Source organism: Schistocerca serialis, chromosome 4 (genome assembly GCF_023864345.2).
Source record: "Schistocerca serialis cubense isolate TAMUIC-IGC-003099 chromosome 4, iqSchSeri2.2, whole genome shotgun sequence".
In the NCBI taxonomy this organism is placed as follows: Eukaryota; Metazoa; Arthropoda; class Insecta; order Orthoptera; family Acrididae; genus Schistocerca; species Schistocerca serialis.
The window spans coordinates 707262902-707278571 of NC_064641.1; the positions used below are offsets into that span (position 1 = coordinate 707262902).

A 15670-nucleotide genomic window follows, 5' to 3' on the forward strand; every position below is an offset into this window, starting at 1 on the left:
AGCTTTAGAGGCTGTCGCTGTTCGGGTGTGGACGCCCCAGGCCATTACCGTCTGCAGTATTTACCTTCCCCCTGATGGTACTGTCGCGCAGCATGTCCTGGCTGCTCTGATAGCACAACTGCCGCCACCTTTTTTGCTGCTGGGCGATTTCAATGCCCACAACCCTCTATGGGGTGGGACTGTCTCCGATGATCGTGGTCGGGCCGTGGAGCATGTGTTGGGTCAGCTCGACCTTAGCCTCTTAAACACCGGTGCTCCCACGCATTTCAGTGTGGCCCATGGCTCGTTCTCGGCCATCGATCTCTCTATTTGCAGCCCTGGACTTGTCCCATCCCTCCACTGGAGGGTGCATCCTGACCTGTGTGGTAGTGACCATTTTCCCATCTATTTGTCACTGCCACAGTGTCATTCTTCTGGGCGCTTGCCCCGCTGGGCTTTCCACAGGGCTGACTGGCCAGCTTTTACTTCCGCTGTAACCATTGCGTCTCCCCCACAGGGTGACATTGACGAGGTGGTCCGTGTTTTAACCACGTCCATCGTTTCAGCGGCCGAGGCTACCATCCCCCATTCCTCTGGCCTCCCTCGGCGGAAGGCTGTCCCCTGGTGGTCGCCGGAGATTGCTGAGGCTATTCGCGACCGTAGGCGGGCTCTCCAGCGTCATAGGCGGCACCCGTCTCTGGAGACCCTCATCGCCTTTAAGAGGCTCCGTGCCTTCGCCCGTCGACTTATTGCACGGCGTAAGCAGGAGTGCTGGGAGAGGTACGTCTCCTCCCTGGGCTCCCGTGTCTCGTCCTCGCACGTGTGGTCCCGTATCCGGCGGATTTATGGCTCCCAGACCCCTGTGGGTGTCCCTGGGCTCTCCTTGGACGGCGCTGTCTGCACGGACGCTGCCGCCATTGCTGAACGGCTAGCCGCGCACTTTGCTCAGAGCTCTGCGACTGCATCCTATCCCCCCGCCTTTCGCTCTCTAAAGGAGCGAGCCGAGCGGACGCCGTTCTCCTTCCACACGCGTCATTATGAAACATACAATGCTCCTTTCAGCGAGAGGGAACTCCTCGCTGCCCTCGCCGATTGCCCTGATACAGCACCAGGACCGGACTGCATCCATGCGCAGATGCTGAAGCATTTCTCCAGGGACTGCCAGACACACATCCTCGCCATCTTTACCCGCATTTGGAACGAGGGCGTGTTCCCGTCGCAATGGCGAGAGGGTCTTATTGTCCCCATCGTGAAGCCCGGTGCGGACCCACTGGCGGTGGACAGCTATCGTCCCATTACCCTCACCAACGTTTTGTGCAAATTGCTCGAACGTATGGTGGGGCGGCGTTTGTGTTGGGTCCTTGAGTCGCGCGGTCTCCTCGCTCCATCCCAGGGTGGCTTCCGTCGGGGCCGGTCTGCAGTGGACAATTTGGTGCGGCTGGAATCTGCTGTCCGTACGGCTTTTGCCCGACGTCAGCACCTTGTTGCTGTATTTTTCGATCTGCGGAAGGCGTATGACACCACATGGAGGCATCACATCCTCGCCACGTTGCATGGGTGGGGTCTTCGTGGTCGGCTCCCGGCTTTTCTTCAAAGCTTTTTATTGCGCCGCTCTTTCCGGGTGCAAGTCGGTGCCACCTCTAGTTCCTCTTATATACAGGAAAATGGGGTCCCGCAGGGCTCGGTGTTGAGCGTCTCGTTATTTCTAGTGGCCATTAATGGTCTGGCTGCAGCAGTGGGGTCGTCGGTGTCTCCTTCTTTGTATGCCGACGACTTCTGCATCTCATTTAGCTCCACGACTACGGGAGTCGCCGAACGCAGGTTGCAAGTCGCCGTTCGCAAGGCAGCATCATGGGCTCTGGCTCATGGTTTTCAGTTCTCTGCTGCCAAGACTCGGGTTATGCACTTCTGCAGGCGTCGGACGGTCCACCCTCATCCTGAACTTTACCTCGACGGCCACCTGCTTGACGTGGTGGACACTTGCCGCTTCTTGGGACTCGTGTTTGATGCCCGGCTCACATGGGTTCCTCATGTTACTCAGCTGAAGCAAAAATGCTGGCGGCACCTCAACGCCCTCCGCTGCCTTAGCCACACGTCTTGGGGTGCAGATCGCTGCGCGCTACTGCAATTGTACAGAGCCCTTGTGCAGTCCCGGCTTGATTATGGGAGCCTGGCCTATGGGTCTGCGTCACCCTCAGTGTTGAAGTTGTTAGACCCCATACACCACTGTGGGGTCCGGCTTGCAACTGGCGCTTTTCGTACGAGCCCCGTGGATAGTTTACTGGTGGAGGCCGGGGTTCCCCCGCTGCGGTTTCGCCGCCATCGACTGCTCGCCGACTATGCTGTCCACGTGCATTGCTCGCCAGGCCATCCCAATCGTCGCCTGCTTTTCCCTGCCATGGTCCTCCATCTGCCCGAACGGCGACCTAGGTCTGGGCTTTCCGTCGCTGTCCGAGTTCAGTCCCTGCTGTCGGACTTGGGTTCATTCCCTCTTCCGCCTCCCTTCCGGGTCCATGCACCTACGCCTCCCTGGTGTTTGTCCCGGCCGTCCGTCCGTCTGGACTTGGCACAGGGACCCAAGGACTCGGTTCCGCCTGTGGCCCTCCGTCGCCGATTTCTTGCTCTCCTCGCCTCATTTTCGGACTGTGAGACTGTCTACACTGATGGTTCCCTGGTTGATGGTCGCACTGCCTACGCCTTTGCTCACTCTGACCATGTTGAGCAACGCTCCTTGCCGGCTGGCTGCAGTATTTTTACTGCAGAGCTGGTGGCCATCTTGCGCGCTCTTGAGCACATGCGTTTCTGCTCAGGTAGGTCCGTTGTCATCTGCAGTGACTCCCTGAGCAGCCTTCAGGCCATCGACCGCTGCTATCCCTCCTCTCCTCTGGTGTCCTCCATTCAGGAGGCTGTTTCCGCCATTGCCCGTTCTGGTGGTTCAGTGGTCCTGGTTTGGACGCCCGGTCATGTTGGCATCCCAGGGAACGAACGTGTAGACAGGCTGGCCAAAGGGGCGATAGACGCCCCAGCTTTGGAGATCGGCCTTACGGCTCGCGACCAGCAGCTGGTGTTGCGCCGTAAAGTGCTTGGGATGTGGGCTGCTGAGTGGCGTGGCATGACAGCCCCGCATAAACTGCGGGCTGTCAAGGAGACGACCGATGTGTGGCGTTCCTCCCTGCGGGCTTCTCGCAGGGACTCGGTAGTCCTGTGTCGGCTGCGCATCGGCCATACGTACCTGACGCACGGCCATCTCTTGCGTCAGGAGGATCCCCCCTTGTGTCAGTGTGGGTCCCGGCTGACGGTCGGCCACATTTTGCTGGAGTGTCCTCGACTGCGCACACTCCGGCAATCTTTTAATCTCCCGGGCACTTTGGCTTTGGTTTTATCTGACGATGCCTCCATGGCTGATGACGTTTTAAATTTTATCCGTGGTAGTCCTTTTTATGGTTCGATTTAGGGAGGTCCTGCGCCTTTCCCTTTCTGTGTCTTTTGTCCTCGTGTCTGTTGCTGTTCTGGTGGGCCGTGGGATGGTTGGCTCTTTCCCTTTTTTGATCTCGTGGTCAGTCAACCAGTCTCCGGCCCTCTTCCTTTCTTCTGTTTCTTTCTGTCTGGTGTTCCTCTGTCCTGTTCTTGTCTGTAGTGTTCGTCGCTGCATTTGTGTTCTTTTAGCGCCTGGGGGGACGTCTCCTCCCCTTTGGTTTTTATCTGCTCCGTAGATTTCCGGCTCGCCTGATTTTGGAATGGGGGACTGATGACCTTCGCTGTTTAGTCCCCCTTAAACATCCAACAACCACCACCACCTGATCCGGCGGATTTATGGCTCCCAGACCCCTGTGGGTGTCCCTGGGCTCTCCTTGGACGGCGCTGTCTGCACGGACGCTGCCGCCATTGCTGAACGGCTAGCCGCGAACTTTGCTCAGAGCTCTGCGACTGCTTCCTATCCCCCCGCCTTTCGCTCTCTAAAGGAGCGAGCCGAGCGGACGCCGTTCTCATTCCACACGCGTCATTATGAAACTTACAATGCTCCTTTCAGCGAGGGGGAACTCCTCGCTGCCCTCGCCGATTGCCCTGATACAGCACCAGGACCGGACTGCATCCACGTGCAGATGCTGAAGCATCTCTCCAGGGCCTGCCAGAGACACATCCTCACCATCTTTAATCGCATTTGGAGTGAGGGCCTGTTCCCGTCGCAATGGCGAGAGGGTCTTATTGTCCCCATCGTGAAGCCCGGTGCGGACCCACTGGCGGTGGACAGCTATCGTCCCATTACCCTCACCAACGTTTTGTGCAAATTGCTCGAACGTATGGTGGGGCGGCGTTTGTGTTGGGTCCTTGAGTCGCGCGGTCTCCTCGCTCCATCTCAGGGTGGCTTCCGTCGGGGCCGGTCTGCAGTGGACAATTTGGTGCGGCTGGAATCTGCTGTCCGTACGGCTTTTGCCCGACGTCAGCACCTTGTTGCTGTATTTTTCGATCTGCGGAAGGCGTATGACACCACATGGAGGCATCACATCCTCGCCACGTTGCATGGGTGGGGTCTTCGTGGTCGGCTCCCGGCTTTTCTTCAAAGCTTTTTATTGCGCCGCTCTTTCCGGGTGCAAGTCGGTGCCACCTCTAGTTCCTCTTATATACAGGAAAATGGGGTCCCGCAGGGCTCGGTGTTGAGCGTCTCGTTATTTCTAGTGGCCATTAATGGTCTGGCTGCAGCAGTGGGGTCGTCGGTGTCTCCTTCTTTGTATGCCGACGACTTCTGCATCTCATTTAGCTCCACGACTACTGGAGTCGCCGAACGCAGGTTGCAAGTCGCCGTTCGCAAGGCAGCATCATGGGCTCTGGCTCATGGTTTTCAGTTCTCTGCTGCCAAGACTCGGGTTATGCACTTCTGCAGGCGTCGGACGGTCCACCCTCATCCTGACCTTTACCTCGACGGCCACCTGCTTGAAGTGGTGGACACTTGCCGCTTCTTGGGACTCGTGTTTGATGCCCGGCTCACATGGGTTCCTCATGTTATTCAGCTGAAGCAAAAATGCTGGCGGCACCTCAACGCCCTCCGCTGCCTTAGCCACACGTCTTGGGGTGCAGATCGCTGCATGCTACTGCAATTGTACAGAGCTCTTGTGCAGTCCCGGCTTGATTATGGGAGCCTGGCCTATGGGTCTGCGTCCCCCTCAGTGTTGAAGTTGTTAGACCCCATACATCACTGTGGGGTTCGGCTTGCTACTGGCGCTTTTCGCACCAGCCCCGTGGATAGTCTACTGGTGGAGGCCGGGGTTCCCCCGCTGCGGATTCGCCGCCATCGTCTGCTCGCCGACTATGCTGTCCACGTACATTGCTCGCCAGGCCATCCCAATCGTCGCCTGCTTTTCCCTGCCTTGGTCCACCACCTGCCCGAACGGCGCCCTCGGTCTGGGCTTTCCGTAGCTGTCCGTGTCCAGTCCCTGCTGTCAGAACTGGGGTCATTCCCTCTTCTGCCTCCCTTCCGGGTCCGTACACCTACGCCTCCCTGGTGTTTGTCGCGGCCGTCCGTCCGTCTGGATTTGGCACAGGGACCTAAGGACTCGGTTCCGCCTGTGGCCCTCCGTCGCCGTTTTCTTGCGCTCCTCGACTCATTTCCGGGCTGTGAGCCTGTCTACACTGATGGTTCCCTGGTTGATGGTCGCACTGCCTACGCTTTTGCTCACGCTGCCCATGTTGAGCAACGCTCCTTGCCGGCTGGCTGCAGTATTTTTACTGCAGAGCTGGTGGCCATCTTGCGAGCTCTTGAGCATATGCGTTCCTGCTCAGATGCGTCCGTCGTCATCTGCAGTGACTCCCTGAGCAGCCTTCAGGCCATCGACCGCTGCTATCCCTCCTCTCCTCTGGGGTCCTCCATCCAGGAGGCTGTTTCCGACATTGCCCGTTCTGGTCGCTCGGTGGTCTTGGTTTGGACGCCCGGTCATGTTGGCATCCCTGGGAAGGAACGTGTAGACAGGCTGGCCAAAGGGGCGATCGACGCCCCGGCTTTGGAGATCGGCCTTACGGCTCGCGACCAGCAGCTGGTGTTGCGCCATCAGCTGATTGGGATGTGGGCTGCTGAATGGCGTGGCATGACAGCCCTGAATAAACTGCGGGCTGTCAAGGAGACGACCGATGTGTGGCGTTCCTCCCTGCGGGCTTCTCGCAGGGACTCGGTAGTCCTGTGTCGGCTGCGCATCGGCCATACATACCTGACGCACGGCCATCTGTTGCGTCAGGAGGATCCCCCCTTGTGTCGGTGTGGGTCCCGGCTGACGGTCGGCCACATTTTGCTGGAGTGTCCTCGACTGCGCACACTCCGGCAATCTTTTAATCTCCCGGGCACTTTGGCTTTGGTTTTATCCGACGATGCCTCCATGGCTGATACCGTTTTAAATTTTATCCGTGGTAGTCCGTTTTATGGTTCGATTTAGGGAGGTCCTGCGCCTTTCCCTTTCTGTGTCTATTGTCCTTGTGTCTGTTGCTTTTCTGGTGTGCCGTGAGATGGTTGACTCTTTCCCATTTTTGATCTCGTGGTCAGTCAACCAGTCTCCGGCCATCTTTCTTTCTTCTGTTTCTTTCTGTCTGGTGTTCCTCTGTCCTGTTCTTGTCTGTAGTGTTTGTTGCTGAATTTGTGTGCTTTTAGCGCCTGGGGGGACGTCTCCTCCCCATTTGGTTTTTATCTGCTCTGTAGATTTTCGGCTCGCCTGATTTTGGAATGGGGGACTGATGACCTTCGCTGTTTAGTCCCCCTTAAACATACCAACAACCAACCAACCAACCAACCACTAACCTAACCAACAACCCAACCTATTTCCTTCGCTTTTTGTCGGAGTGTGGGAGCTGTCTCCTCTGCACCTTTGCGCGCCAGCCGGCGTTTCTTATTTTTCTTCGGATAATTGCCTCTCGACGGACTTTCTTCAGTATCCAAGTTAGTGTCGCTTTCCTGCAAGGTGTGTCGGTCTTCAGCTTCCGGTGGATCTGCTGCCTCTACAATTGCAGGTGCCTGTGTCGGTGGAACTTCAACTGTTTTCGTAGATTGGTGGGACTCTTGTAGGTCGTCAGCTATGACGGCACTGACGTCCATCGGAATTTCAGTGTTTGGAGAATTTGTATTTTCACACGATTCAGGGGCTGAGGAGACAGTCGGCCGTGCACGTCACACGGCGACGTATGTTCCAGGCAGTGTTGTCATCGCCGGTGGCCTGGCGGCCTCGCCGGCCGGCAGCTGTGCAACGCGCCGTTGTATACATTCTGCGCGAACGTGCCCAGGCTTGTTACAGGCTGCGCAGGTTCGCGGTTGGTCGTCATAAATTACAATCCCTCTATATCCGCAGACATTGATGTATGACGGGATCTGCTTTTGTAACTCTACACGAAGCTGCCGTACGCCATTTAGTACTGGGAATTAATGCGCGCTTGACCATTTCTCGGCAAAGTTGCTGAGCACTTTTCCGAAGGGTGAAATTACAGCATTAATTTGGTCTGTTGTAATCTCAAAAGGTAACTCGAAGATTCGAATTGTGCGAATGCCAAAACCAGCATGTGCAACGGTGACTTCACCAACGTTTCCATCTGAGTGCTAAAATTTCATGACACCTCCGGAAGCCGGCCGAAGTGGCCGTGCGGTTAAAGGCGCTGCAGTCTGGAACCGCAAGACCGCTACGGTCGCAGGTTCGAATGCTGCCTCGGGCATGAATGTTTGTGATGTCCTTAGGTTAGTTAGGTTTAAATAGTTCTAAGTTCTAGGGGACTAATGACCTCAGCAGTTGAGTCCCATAGTGCTCAGAGCCATTTGAACCATTTTTGACACCTCCGGAAGACTCAACTATTTTCTCGCACAACGCGGAACTACGCATTTTAACAAACACGACACAAGCTACAATCGACAGGTGGATCCCAATTACATCATTATAGGAGATCTTCACATCTTCTTCTAACCAATTTTCTACTTCAAACGACTTGGGTCTGGCATATCGAGGATCAAAGATAAGTTTCAACTTATCTTTTCGACTTGGTTGAGCCATCACCGCATGCTACTCATTATTTCTCGAAGCGTTCTATAAACAGAGTTTTAAGCCGCAGCAAGCGCAAGACATACCACGCGGAAGCGCAGACGGCGCAGCGCACACCACACTACTTCCACGCCGTCCGCCGGCGAACTGACGACTGAGCTATACCCCCTTTCACGATCTTTCTATTCCCATAACTTAAGGAAAAATGTTATACTCTGCCTGGCTAAAGACGTCTAATCGAGCAAAATATTGCGTAATCATTATCTCTCAGTTATACAGGGTGATTCAAAAAGAATACCACAACTTTAGGAATTTAAAACTCTGCAACGACAAAAGGCAGAGCTGAGCACTATCTGTCGGCGAATTAAGGGAGCTATAAAGTTTCATTTAGTTGTACATTTGTTCGCTTGAGGCGCTGTTGACTAGGCGTCAGCGTCAGTTGATGCTAAGATGGCGACCGCTCAACAGAAAGCTTTTTGTGTTATTGAGTACGGCAGAAGTGAATCGACGACAGTTGTTCAGCGTGCATTTAGAACGAAGTGTGGTGTTAAACCTCCTGATAGGTGGTGTATTAAACGTTGGTATAAACAGGTTACAGAGAATGGGTGTTTGTGCAAAGGGAAAAGTTCTGGACGGCCGAGAACGAGTGATGAAAATGTAGCACGCATCCAGCAAGCATTTGTTCGCAGCCCAGGAAAATCGACTCGCAGAGCTAGCAGAGAGCTGCAAATTCCACAATCAACTGTATGGAGAGTCCTAAGAAAAGGTTAGTTATGAAACCTTATCGTCTGAAATTGGTTCAAGCACTGTCTGCAGCTGATAAGATGAAAAGAATCGATTTCTGTGATTTTATCCTTGCTCAAATGGAAACAGATGAATCTTTCACTTCAAAGATTGTGTTTAGTGATGAAGCAACTTTCCACACTAACGGGAAAGCCAACCGTCACAATGTCTGTATATGGGGCACTGAGAATCCGCGGGAAATAACTCAGTATGAACGTGACTCGCCTAAGGTGAACGTTTTCTGTGCCATTTCAGCCAATAAAGTTTTTGGTCCCTTTTTCTTCGAAGGTGCTACTGTAACTGGACTTTTTTTTTTCTCTGCTGCTACTCTTTGTAATAACCCGCCATCTTTATACATAAGACGGGTCCTTTCTAGCCAATGGGCTGGTCTCTTAGCCGACACACAGAGCGCTACAACCATACTCTGTGTGTCGTTGCCCGTGTCCCACCAACGTGGAGGTGGACCACTATGCCCTCTTTCTAAGTATAGATTGCAGCCATAAATACTTATTACAAAATAAATATACATAGATTTAACAAATTATAATTCTAAAGTTTAAAGTTAGTGTAAGTTAAGATGTTGTATGAAATTAAGTTGTGGTTAAAGATTATGTCTTAAACATGCAAGAGTATATTGATAAAATTTTGTATAAGTTAACTATACATACAGTTACTGTTCATTTGTCAAGAATGCAGACTTTCAATTGAGACAGACTTATTTTGTGTTCATATTAATTTGCTTCTTCTATATGACCAATCAAACTTTACCAATATTTGATTATAGGAATATAAAACTTAGGATTAAAGAGATCATATGTAGCTTGTTGTTTTACATGCATTTAACACGTTAAAACCTTACCTATCTAGGATGTGATAACATAAAACTTGCCATTGACATAAATATTAACATTTAAATTGTTGTCAGTCACTAGCTTACATTTCTCAAAAACAAGTTAAAAGCTTAAAATATTACTACTACGTAAATTCGTAAAACTTACAGTTAGTCAGTCATAAAACTTGCAATTAGTACATCATATCTGTAGTTTCTATTTATGCCGTCAGAGCATTATAACTTTACAATCCTTGGTATGCACATCGTGTCAGCTCTCATCCGTGCTGTCTCCCTCTGTTTCCTCGCTTTCACTGTCGTCCTGGAGTGTCTGTCGTTGCTGTGGCCGAATCTGCGCAGGTAGGCGTTGTCTGTCTCTTCTGTACTCTTCCTTAAGGGCTCTCGAGACTCTGTCTGCCATTTCACTGATTAGCTTCCATTTATCAGGGTCCCGCAGCGCTTGCTTCACATCGTCTTGTAGCAGTTGTAATGCCTCACCAGGTTCATGTCTATTGCACTGGAGAACAACATGCTCTGGTGTACCCACGTGTCCGCATATGCAATTGGCATCTCTGTCCCGATGTATACGATTAAAGTACGTTGGGTACGGTCCGTGACCCGTAAGGAAGTGCATCATGCCTACGCCTGGATCAGCATGTCTCATTTTCAGGCGCTCTTCAATATTAGGAAAAAACTCATATACGCGCCTGCTCTTTTCACTGGTGTCCCACTGCCTTTGCCACTCCATCAGTCTCCATCGCTTTAAGTCGTATCTGGTTGGGACATCCTCGTCAGTTATCTCCTGAACTTTGTGATTCTGCCCTCGTCTCAGCCAATACGCTGCTGCTCTGTACCTTATTGTTATATCTATAGGATACGTGCCAAGCACTACACACAGAGCTTCAGTAGATGTTGTTCCAAAAGCGCCAGATAGCCGCAGGAGTACATTCCTCTGACCACTTCTGGCGGCTGTCACATATGTCGATAGACGTAATCTGTGTGCCCATGTGCTAGAGGCAAAACTCACTATCGACTCATATATTGCATAGTAATACGTCTTAATCATTCTTAGTGCCATCCTATACTCTGCGGTATTTACTCTGGCGAGTTTATGTAGAATAGCTACTGCCTTGTCGGTCGTCAGCTTTATATGCTGCATAAATGATAGTCTTTCGTCTAGCTGGACTCCAAGGTATCTAGTTACCTTCTTCCTGGCAATGTTATTATTACCCAATCTTATCACTGGATTCCGCTGTAAGTTTCCTTTCATCAACATATATGACGTCTTTGCTGGGGCTATTGTTAACTTATATTTCTGGCACCAATTGTTCATTTCAAGCAGGGTGTCATTTGCCTTGGTTTCCAATTCGGCTCTTGAGTTCGCCGTGACTAAAACTGTTAGATCGTCAGCATAGCCCACGATTCCTTCTGTATTGACACTTTCTTCCATGAGACTGAGAAGTGGCTCAATTGTGATATCCCAGAATAGGGGCCCTAGGATCGATCCTTGTGGGCATCCTTTTGTTATCTTTTTAACTGCCTTCCTGTTACCTTCTTCCCATTGGACGACCCTATCTCGGCAGTAATCTTTCAAGCTGTGGTACAGGGTTCCCGGGAGCTGCAGCTCTCTTAACCGCAAGAATAATCCAGGCTACCACATGTTGTCAAATGCTCCTTGTATATCTATCGATATTGCTACTGCATATTTCCTGTCAGTATCATTAATAATTCGAAGCACTTGATTGATGGCGTCATCTATTGACTTATTCTTGCGAAAACCATACTGATGCTCACTGAGCCCCTGAAGCTCTCTGTAGGCTTGCAGACGATCACATAATAGTCTTTCTTGAACTTTCGCCAAGGTGTTTAATAAACATATAGGCCTGTATGACCTCGGATTTGTAGGGTCTTTATCGGCTGCCTTTTTTATTATCACCGTATTTGCTGTTTTCCACGAAGCCGGTATTTTCCCTTCTAATAATGCATCGTTTAGAACCTTTGTCAAGAAAGGCGTTATCTGTACTGCTACTTGGTGTAATGTCTCCGGATATATACTGTCTGGGCCCGGTGCTTTCCGACTTTTCATACTGAGAATTGCCCTTTGTACTTCTTCATTCGCGAAAGGGGGAGTTACTGCTTCTGTCAGATAGACATCATTAAAACATCGTCGCATATTCGCGTGTTCTAGGTTATCTGACGTCAAGTCATCGTCTGGTAAAAGTTTAAAAAGCAGATATTCGGCAGTGCTCCTCCATCCTCTCGTCATGTTCCCATTTTCTTGTTTCAGTGTAGACAGTATGGTGGGCGATTTAATCTTCTCCGTCAAAAGCTTATATGGCGTGCCCCAAATATTTTGTCCCAATGCTGTTTCCTTGCGGCGATTAATTTTTCTTTATATTTTGCCTTCGCATCACGATAGTCAGCCAGTCTGATTTCTTTATCTTGTGCGGTGATCGCCTTTTGATAAAATTTGCGTTTCTTCCTACTATCTTTTCGAAGTAGGGATAATTCATTTGTCCATGGCGTTCGTGTTTTGGGCCTGCAGTTGTGCTTTGGAATGCTTTCTTCCTGTGCCCTCACTAACAGTTGCGTGAGGACGTGAATTCTGTAGTCCACACTATCACGTTTTGAAGCAAGATCAGCTGATTCTACTATTTGTCTCAGTTTAAGCTAGTTTGCTCTCTTCGGATTGAACTGCTTTCCTTCTCGATTTCTTGTCTCTAGAGTGCCATGTAACTCTATCACTACCCCATTATGGTCACTATGTACAAGCCCTGGTCGCACTTCCCACCTATGGCAGTGTGGTAAGGCTTTGTCGTTTACTATCTATCTCGCTCTGTGACCTACCATTGTCGAACGTTGGTGGTTCTCCCTCTTTGTTTAGAACGTATAGGTTGTGCTCAGCGAGGATTTCATTGATGATTCTTCCTCTATCATCTGTAGTGTTTGCATGCCAAACGGTTGACTTTGCGTTAATATCAGCTGCGATGAGCAATTTTCCTCCTCTTGCATATTCGGCCACTATCTTAATCCAATCTGCATATGGTTCTATGTCATGGGAATATTTGGCGTACAAGGATGCTATTATCCACGTATCATTTCCTCTTTTCAGTTCTACTGTTGTTGCATGAGTATTACTTAACTGAGTAATTTTAGTAATAGTTATATCTGCTGGTTTTACAACCAATGCTGCCATCGGTGGTGTATCTCCTGTTATCACTCTACTATTACTTGGGATACATATCAATTTGCCATTTCTTGAGTACGGTTCCTGCAAACATGCTATATCAATTCGTGTCTCCTCCATTGCCTTAGGAAGCTCGTTACTCACCATGATGCTATTCTTCATATTTAACTGTAGTATCCTCATTTTATTTACGTTTCCTTCTCTATTCATATTGGATTTTAGCAATCAGTCTGTCGTGCAGCATCTTGTATGTTGGGCAGTCTGAGCTTCCTCCTTTGTTACAAACTTTGTTTCTTCTTTTACACGGAATGCATCCTATTGGAGGTTCCCTTGACAAGCAATCAACTTTTTTATGTCCCTTCTTCCCACACTTGGCACAGGTTATTTGTTCATCATCACAGTACTTAGTTGTGTGGCCTAGCCCACAGCATTTAAAACATTTACTTACTGCATCGTAGTCCTCAATATACAGTGCCAAAAAATTTATAAAGACTCGTTGTTGATTAAAAAGAATTGTTCTTATCTTTGGTGTAACTTCCAGCACTATGCTAGTTGTGCTCCTCCCCTTCTGCCCTGCTTTAAATTTGATCTTCACCCCTTCAGAAAATTATTCTTCGCTAATATTTCCTTCCATGTTTAGTTTATAAAGCTGTAATAAAAATTCACTCTCCGTAACTGTAGTTGGGACACCTTGAGTTATAAGTAATGGTCTTCGTTTTTTAGTTTCTTCACACCTAATATGTTGTATCGTTCCTGCCCTTGCCTGTAACTTTTTACAGTCTTCTTCGGATGCCGTTTCAACTATCACCACTGTCGGTGTGGTTCTTATAGCCATAATTTTCAATTTTTCTTGTTGAGGATCTATTTCTCTCGTCAATGCGTCCCGAACATCTTTGGTGTTTTGATTGTTTGTAGGTCTAAAAAATAGTGTTGTAGCCTGCTTTTCCTTGGCTTTTTCCATCTTCGCAACCGATTTACGTTGTTTTGGGTTACCTACTGCAACCACAGATGCGAAAGTCTGTGTCGTTTTTATCCCAACGCCTTGAAGGTGGCTGTTTTCCTCTCGTGCTTTTCGCAATTCATCCTCTAGATTTTGTATTTTCTGTTTTGCATCTGGTATCGTTTCGCGCAGCAGTTTATCCACCTGTTGTCTCAACCTGTCATTTTCCTCTTTTAACATATTTATTTGGCCTGTTGGAGGGCCTCGGTGGACTGCGAATCCTGTAGTGCTCTAGTTGTAGTGAGCACTTCTACTCGTTGTCGAAGTCGGGTATTTTCTGTATTAACACATCTATCTCTCCTTCTAGTCTCGATTGTGTCAGTACTAATGCCCAGATTCTATTTCTCACGAGTTGGGAAACGTTGGTGGAAACCTTCTTACTTTTCAATTCGGCCGCAAAATCACTAAGTATTTCTTCTACTGCGGTAATTTTCTCGGCGTTTGATGCACTTTTCGGTGTATCAAAAGTTGCCATTTTGTTTCCATGTGCTTCTTCACTCTTTTTCGATCTACATGGTGGTGTACCTTGCTTTTTTACATCTTGTCCGTGTAGAGAGCCGCTCCGTTGGTGCCTCTTTACGTCCACTGTCCCGTAGATCTGCGCACGTTCAATACGCGCGCCTAGTGCGATTTCTCCCGCGTAAATTTCCTCGTGTCCAGTAACGACACGTTGCGAGTTGTTATCAGTACGTCTTCAATTAAAATACTCTCCCTCCATGTCGGTTTGGTCACTCAATAAAATATTTCTGCCAAGATGACGTTGTTATGATTCCAGCAAATCAACTTGCACACTAGAAACCGACCAATCAAAACTGGACTACAGTATCTGGAGATGTTAGAGAATTGGCTGTTCCCTCAGCTCGAACAAGAAGCACAACAATTCATATTTCAGCAGGATGGAGCGCCAACACATTGGCACTTATCTGTCGGTAACTACCTGAACGTCAACTACCCGAGGCGATGGATCGGCCGCAAGGCAGCCCGTGACAGAGCACTTCATCACTGGCCTCCAAGAAGCCCTGATCTTACCCCCTGCGATTTTTTCTTATGGGGGTGTGTTAAGGATATGGTGTTTCGGCCACCTCTCCCAACCCACCATTGATGATTTGAAACGAGAAATAACAGCAGCTATCCAAACTGTTACGCCTGATATGCTACAGAGAGTGTGGAACGAGTTGGAGTATCGGGTTGATATTGCTCGTGTGTCTGGAGGGGGCCATATTGAACATCTCTGAACTTGTTTTTGAGTGAAAAAAAACCTTTTTCAATACTCTTTGTAATGATGTATAACAGAAGGTTATATTATGTTTCTTTCATTAAATACACATTTTTAAAGTTGTGGTATTCTTTTTGAATCACCCTGTATATTAGCGTCAAACGATATAAATATCAAAAATACTAGACACTTGGCGTCTGGAGAAAGTGCGAGTCGGCGCCTTCACCTTAATGTCAGAATGCGAAAATTGCACTAGTAGCTTTTTTCAAGCAAGTTCTGTTCGTCCGTTCTCTGCAATCGTTTGGTATTTAATTAAACTGACATACTCGCCTATGGCTTTCGTAAACGAAAATTTCATTGTGACCCCGACGTGATTTGAACACGCAACCTCTGATCTGGAGTCAGACGCGCTACCGTTGCGCCACGCAGTCGAAGCTGCTCAGGTGTTGTCATGAATAGGTTCCTCGAACACTTACTGTACCGTTCAAACCTAAGAAATAATAACAGTAGGATACACGAGACACTCGTCCCAGATGTACTTGCTCTGGCGGGGGTCTAACTCAGTGGTAGAGTATCTGCTTCGCATGCAGAAAGTCCTGGGTTCAAATCCCAGCGCGTCCGATTTTTGTTTCTCCGTGCAGCAGTACATGAAAACTTTTGCCTATCACCATAT

The 15670-nt window shown here is 49.4% G+C and overlaps 1 non-coding gene across 1 annotated transcript; it reads right to left on the reverse strand.

Annotated features, from left to right (window-relative positions):
* Positions 1 to 15357: 15357 nt before the first annotated feature.
* Positions 15358 to 15428, reverse strand: Trnaw-cca (transfer RNA tryptophan (anticodon CCA)). The gene has a single exon. It is a non-coding gene; the product is annotated as a tRNA-Trp (tRNA).
* Between the last annotated feature and the right edge of the window lie 242 nt (positions 15429 to 15670).